The sequence below is a fragment of the Gastrolobium bilobum genome, unplaced genomic scaffold, assembly GCF_033153095.1.
Source record: "Gastrolobium bilobum isolate Gb01-03AN ecotype WA unplaced genomic scaffold, APGP_CSIRO_Gbil_v1 utg19567, whole genome shotgun sequence".
Classification (NCBI taxonomy): Eukaryota; Viridiplantae; Streptophyta; class Magnoliopsida; order Fabales; family Fabaceae; genus Gastrolobium; species Gastrolobium bilobum.
The window spans coordinates 122,455-130,146 of NW_026897080.1; positions in this window are offsets into that span (position 1 = coordinate 122,455).

A 7,692-nucleotide genomic window follows, 5' to 3' on the forward strand; every position below is an offset into this window, starting at 1 on the left:
AAAGAAAGATTAAGGTAAAACTATAGATAAAAACATTATTAAAGAAGAGAAGAAATTAAGAAAATATTTTGGCATAACAACAACATACAACTTTCTAAATATATATATATATATATATATATATAAAATAATTGAAAAGAAGAAAATAGAGAGAAGATTTTACTCTCTCAATATTACCTTTTTCTTTATCTCTTCGTCTTTCTTCAGCGTTCTTCTCCGTAAAAAATTTTAACACTGCTTGTGCCAAATGACAATTGAGGTGCTGTTATCATATATATATAGATGCTAGGTGTGCTGACTCACCCTTTTTCTTTTACGTTTTTCTTTGTTCTTTTTTTTTTTTTTTTTTTTTACATCATTCTAATTACCTCACCTATTTTACATCATATTTGTTAAGATGTGGCTTGGAGGGGTGTTCCACGTGGCCCCCTCCTTGCCATATATTTATATATACATTTTATTATATTATTTTATATATTAATTCTTTTTAATGATATACATTTAATTCTTTTAAAATAGTTATAGTATTGTTATTATTTTTAATTAATAATTTAGGATATTTAGTAAATATTTAATTAGAATTAATTTAATGTGATTATAAATTTTAAGAAAATAATTTAATATATATATATTTACTGATATAGTTTATTTCCCTTATGATTTTTTTTTGGTATGCGTTTCCCTTATGATTTTAAACACATGTGGTTTAATTAATAGTTGTTAAATAAAACAGTACATATCTATTATAATTTATCTATCATTCAGTTAAATTTTATTAAAATGTATTCTTATATTTACATGTTAAGATTTAATTATTATATTTACCATATGTTATTTAATTTTTATAAGTTAATAGTCATCATAAGACTTATCATATACTACATTTAATATTGCCCATATAATTTTATGTAGTCACACATGTAACATAAATAAAATTTATTTCTTTACTTGTTTATTAATAATACTAATTTATTTATATATAGCAAATATAATAATAATAATAATAATAATTTATTTATCTATTATTATCATTATTATCAATATTATTATTTTATATATTATTACTTTGATTATTATTACTATTATATTTATTTTAATTTTATTCGGTTATTATAATTTCGATCTGGATCAGAGAAGATTAACATAGAAGAATCTTCACAAAGTTTGGGATGAAGTGATCTTGTTATTATTTATTCACAAAGTTTCCAGCGATGGTCTGTTCTTCTACGATTTGAGATGATCTTTTCTTTAGCTCTTCGATTATTTATTCACAAAGTTTCCAGCGATGATTGTTTTCCCTTCATAGAAGATGTTAATATTTTTAAGAGAGACCTTGGGTGTAACAGCCCGTTGTACACTGGTATTGTTAACATTAATTATGATATTAAGCGCAGTTACAATCACAGCAATTCATTTAAAAAAGTGCGAGTAAACTTTTTCCGTTTTATTACGCGAGCATTTAAAACAATAATAAAGCGCAATAAATAAAAACTGTGACCGTAACCGTAAAATATTTGCGGAATATCTATTTAAACTACTTTTATATCATATATTACTTCTGTCAAGTCACTAAGGGGTTTCCATAAACCCACTTAGCTAAAATCTCACTTTTACATTTTCTACTTCTTTTAATTTCTGCGGACAAACCACATTCTGCAAGCCTCTCATCTTTTAGTATGTTATTCTAGACTTAATTACCTTTATAGGAAGCTATCACACGAGTCATAAAGTTCTCGTTTGCTCCGGATATCGCCGTTTGAAGTTGGACAAGCAAATCTGCCAGCCAACCTCAAATAGGATCCAAATAGCCTTCACTCAATCAATTATTTTGAAAAATACACTCAACCAATTCCTCTAACATTTTTATACAGTAAACTAGGCACCTCAAGCTCCAATTTGAAATATCGTACACTTAATTTGACCAAGAAACGAAGCAGAAATAAAGTTCCCAAAAACTATCAGAAACAGCCCTTACTCAGGTGCGTTCTGGACAGTCCATCTTCAAGGGCTTCTACAGGGCTGCGTGTAACCTAGAAAATTCCCAAATTTTAATACCTGGTAGAGGACATCTCAATATTTAAAACAGCGTATGGAACGTCCTTAATGGACTTCAGTGGAGGGAGATATGCTCTCCCAAAGTTCATCTAAATTCTGCCAATTTCTAGAAATTTCGCGAGAGTTTCCTTTTTTCCCCCCAATAAATCCCATATTTGCAAATTAGTTCTCTAACCTCAATTTGTACCTAATAATCATTAGGTGGCACACAAGGACCAACAATGCCTTGGTGCTCTTACAACCCTTCACAGTTTATATCCAATTTAATCAATATGCATAATTCATGCTTACTTTCTCAAGTTAATCAATTTCAATCACAATATTCATTTGCATGCTTCTTGTAACATAATACATAAATCAATCCTAGAATAGGCCTATTACCCTTTCATCATATACATATACTTCTATATTACATCAAGTCTTCATATACAATTTACAACTCATAACTTGCAAATAAATATAATAATTAACCACTAGACTTAGCCAAAAGAGACATGAACAAAATGACAATATGAATGGTCCTATCTAAACATAGTGTTCATGTCCTAAGTCTAGCCTAGGCCCAATGGCCACCAAAATGCAAAATAAGCAAAATCCTCATGCTCAACCTACGGGCTTCTTGCCCGCCGCAACGACACCACTGCTACCACCTGAAATAAAGTCCCCAAAGCGGGGTGAGATATACGAATATATCTCAATAACCCAAAGGTTCTGGAGAATACTTCGCCCAATGGCTCACTTCGATGCATATAAATAATATAACATAACATCTGAAAACAGAATAAAGCATAGGGATACAAAATACGACGAAGCTGGAATGGTCAATGCCAAAACCACACAACGTCCAGCCTATTGGCCTCGGCATATAGCCTACGGTTTTCAAACCAAGGAGTGTTCCCAGAACATCAACCAAGGCACCCTCCATCCATAACCACCCGAGACTTCCTAGTGTGCTCCTCTACGGATCACACACCACGACCCCAGGTCAACTGGAACTCCCTCACGGAGACCTATCCAGTGGTACTATAAGAAAAAACCTGTATAGTGACGGAATTGCTATGGAAATTCCGTCGTTAATTTCATCATCGCTACTACTTTCCGTCGCAAATTCCCTCGCAAAATTGTTTGCGAAGGAATTTGCAAGGGAAAGTGATAGCGAGGATGAAATTAGAGATGAAATTTCCATAGCAATTCTGTCGCTATGCAGATTTTTTCTAGTAAGTCTGTAACGTCCGAAGGCAAACAGTCTACTGGCCAGAGACACGGTACATCCTATGTACCACAACACACATAATATGCATGAACATGTTATCCTATATTATTCACATACATTTCCTACCATTACCCTCAACGAGCATGGTGGAACACACAAGGGGATCAAACCCCAGTACCAAGGGATTACCTGAATAATCACCTCCTCACAGCTCCAATGCAATAAATCCCCGAGCTAGGTACAACAGAAATGCCTACACAAGGGACATTCCTAATTTACTTTCCATTCACCAACACATGCAAATTATCAAGCACAAAGGCATGGTTCCAAGATACTTACCACAATCCCTTTTGGTCCGGGACCAAGAGAAACCCACCGAGCTCACGGTTCAGGGTTCAAATTCACAGGAGGCAACCTACCATGACCATATACAGATCATCAATATACGATGAATCCACCAAAATCACAAAACGTCAAAATCCTCCCCTACACCATGGTAGACTCGGCCAAACATGTGTTAAATCAAAAATTATTTTTCTAAATTTCCTTTTTATTTTTCTTTAGCATCATAATGCTACCCCAACACCATTTTAGGTGTCACTTTCCATTTTACACTATCCTAGCATCACTTTGCCATATTTTTCACTCTAGGTCCAATTATCAATTCCACACAAACCAATTATTTTTCCTTTGATTTTTCAAAGAATCCAATCCTCACACAACCCTTCTAATTACCATTTAACCACCCAACATATCAATCATACAATTTGACAACATAAAACCCCAATTTTCCTCTCTTTGGCCGAAATCCCCATGGCCACTAACCAATGGTTATCCAATTCAATTCAACATTCACAATCATCATACAATATCATAATCCATCCATACAAATACTTAACAACTCAATTACAAAATTCTACCAACAATCCCAAACACAAAGTTTTGAATTTCCACCATGAATTTTGTTTAAGTTACCAAACATTTCATCAACAATTTTTATTGCATTTATCACTCTAAAACATCATTGTAAGACATATTTATCTAATACACAATTTCCATTTGAGCTCTCTAACTACATCAATTCATTCAAAATGACTCTAGGGTTCATGACATTAAATCAATTAATCCAACCAATAGAATGTGATGAAACTTACTCAAAAGCTTGGCCTAGGACTCCTCCACAACATACTAAACCATTGGAGAACCAAACAACTCCATGAGCGCAAATCTACACCAAAGGGCCGTGGTTTTGGGGGGGGGGGATTTTCTCAAAATTTAGAGAGTTTCATGGCTTAAGACTACCATGGTTGTGTTTGGATGGTGATTTTCAAAAAGTTTGATGACAAACTTTTCTTGATTTGGTGAGGTATTGATGGAGTTAGAAGAGAAAGAAAGATTGGACAATTTCTCCCCACATTTCCATGGAGGCCACGGGTTCATGGTGAGGAAGGAGAGAGAATGGTTCAGATTTTTATGACTTGCCACGTGGCCAAGTCCACTTAAGTGAGGTGGGCTCCAACGCCACCTCACGCGATTTCAAACTAATTCGAATTTCCCTACTATTTCGCTAAACGTTCATAATTTCCTAAACTAATTAGAAACTCCAATTTTTAACATTAACCATTGTCCTTTAATTTCCGTTGATCATATGGATCCGGAGTTTTCCGGTCGTTCGGAGAAATTGCAGTTTTAAGTTGTTACGCGCCTCGTAGGCACGCTTTCCCAAACTAACTAATTTATGTCAATTTTCATCAGAAATCATATTTCCTCGTCTTATATACCATTTATAACTTGTATTCAAAACCTAGAGCTCAAAATTCTATCGGCACGTTTTACGGTGCAACTGTACTGCGATACTTTTACCCGGTAAAAATATTATTCACTAAATTTTCTGAAACTTGCCTAACCACTCAATTTTTCGTTCTGAATCCATTTCCGGGGTTATTTTTATCATTTGAGACCTCCTACTCGATTTTACCTTCTTCGGGTTACGTGTTTGGCTAATTACTGTTTTACCCTTTCTTTGTATTTTGACCTAATCTTCAGGATTTTCACTAATCCTTCCCTTTAATCCTTATTTAATATATTAATATATGTTTTAGAAATGTGAAGTGTTATATTGGGAGAACATAGAAGAAAAGAGACACATTAATCTTCTCCGATCCAAATCGAAATCATCCCAAACTATTGTAATAAAAGATGAGAGAACGTAGGAGAAAATAGAGAAATTTATTTTGAGATTTGGGGCTTAGGGCATGTGAGGAGGTTTAACAGAGGTTGTAAATTTTTTAATAGAATTGTTGATTTGAAACAATTATAAAATACAAGGAGTTAATTGAAATAATTAAAAACATAAAGAGGTAATTTGAAATATGATCAAAGTTCAAGGGGGTAACTCATATTTTATCCTTTAAAATTCAACATGCTATTATGACAGGACTTAGACTTTCAGCCAAAGAACTTGAATGCTTAAGAATGACACAAAAATTATGGAGTTAATGTTGATTTGGAATCCACTATTTACCGTTTGCTGTGGTAGAAAGAAAAGTATGATGTTGAAATTATATATAAAGCTCACCCTTTTCTTGGAATGAACAAAATGGTAGGAAATACATCTTTAAGCTTTCACAATTCTGTATGGCTTTATCTTACTACCAGCGGTCTGCATACAATTCATTACCAGGTCTACACCTGTAGTTCTGATCATACTCTTTGAATTGTCGACATTACTTTTGCCGGCTACGTGGAGAAGACAGAACAAAAGAATTGTCTCCACTCTCCATCAATCAATTTTTTATTTGTGATAGGTTATATTTATAAATTTTTTGTTCACAACTTATATTATGTATTACAAGTGATACATGTTTAATAATATGTACTATCCTATGATTCACCGACACTGATACGAGACACGACACAACACGACATGCTAACATATTAATTCTAAAAAATATCATATTTCGACACATTTGGACACATTTTGATATGAAATAATATTTTTAATATATATAATATAATTTATATTTAACACATATAATAGTCCATAAAAAATCATATAAACAATTAAATATTCAAATTTCATAACATAAATATAAACAAAAATAATTTTTCGTACTTTGTTAGTTTTTCATGTCAAATTTCATAACAGAAAAAATTGATTTACAAATTATTTTTTTATGTTTAGTTAATAAAATAAAATTTAGACCTAAAAAAAAGTGTCGGAAGCGTGTTGGAACATTGACCGCGTGTGAAAAAAAGTTGACTGCGTGTCAAAAAAGCGTGTCGGAGCATTGATCGCGTGTTCCAATATGTTGACCGCGTGTCAGAACATGTCGGAGCATGGCGGTGTCCAACAAGCATCCGACATGCATTTTTTTAAAATTTATGTGTGTCTGTGCTTCATTGGTACTATCCCTAGTACATAATGTAGTTTGTAAGAGTTTATAAACTAAAAATTTGTAAAGATAACTCTATTTTTTATTCATCATATTTAAAAAAAAATTGTCATTTCAAATGACAAAATTTTGTATCACTTTTAATAAAACTACGTCATTTTTAATGTGTTTTGTCATTATCTCTTTTTAATAAAATTAGGAAGAAAAAGAAAATGGAGAAAAGAATGTAAAAACACACCAAAACAATATAGTTTCATAAATACTATAATTTTGTGTCATTTAAAACCGTACACCTTTTCTCTAAATTTAAATATACTTTCTTAAAAAATATAATAACATATAGTCTGCTTTTTTATTTTTTTTATCATAAAATAAAGTCTTTGCTCTTAACAATAGAAATTTCATTCAGTAAAAGAAAGTAAATTTGAGTTATCAATAAGATATGAAATTTCATTCAGTAATGATAAAATAGAAATAAGTGTTAAAAAGTATATTGCTAACATTCTTTATTTTTTAAGAGTGACTTAAAGTTCGACTGATTGTAATTTTAAAAAAAAAATGATTAAAAGATACGTTTAAAAAGTTTATAATAATTAAATAAAATTTTCAAAAATAATATTTTTCTCTCCTCCCCAAGTCCTAACACATTCTGTCATGAAATGTAACTTCGGCATCATTCAAGTACCAACTTATTTTTTAAGACATCAATTTTATACATTTGTTGATGTGGAAATTTTTACCGTGCAGAAAATACTACTCTCATTTTATATAAGGTAATTATATCATGTTATCTCACTTTGAAAATTTCACCCACTCTTTTTTTTTTCTTTATCCTTTAATGGTGGGCTCCACGTAGCTTCTCTATATAATATGAGAGAATTACTCTCATGTAAAATAAGAGTAACATTCTCCTTAAAGCTTGTTTGGTAGCAGGAATGTTTTGAGTTGTCTGGAAAAATGACATTGGATTTCTCAAAATGTTGTGTTTGGTATCACCATATAAAAAAAATTCTTGCAAAGTTTGTATCC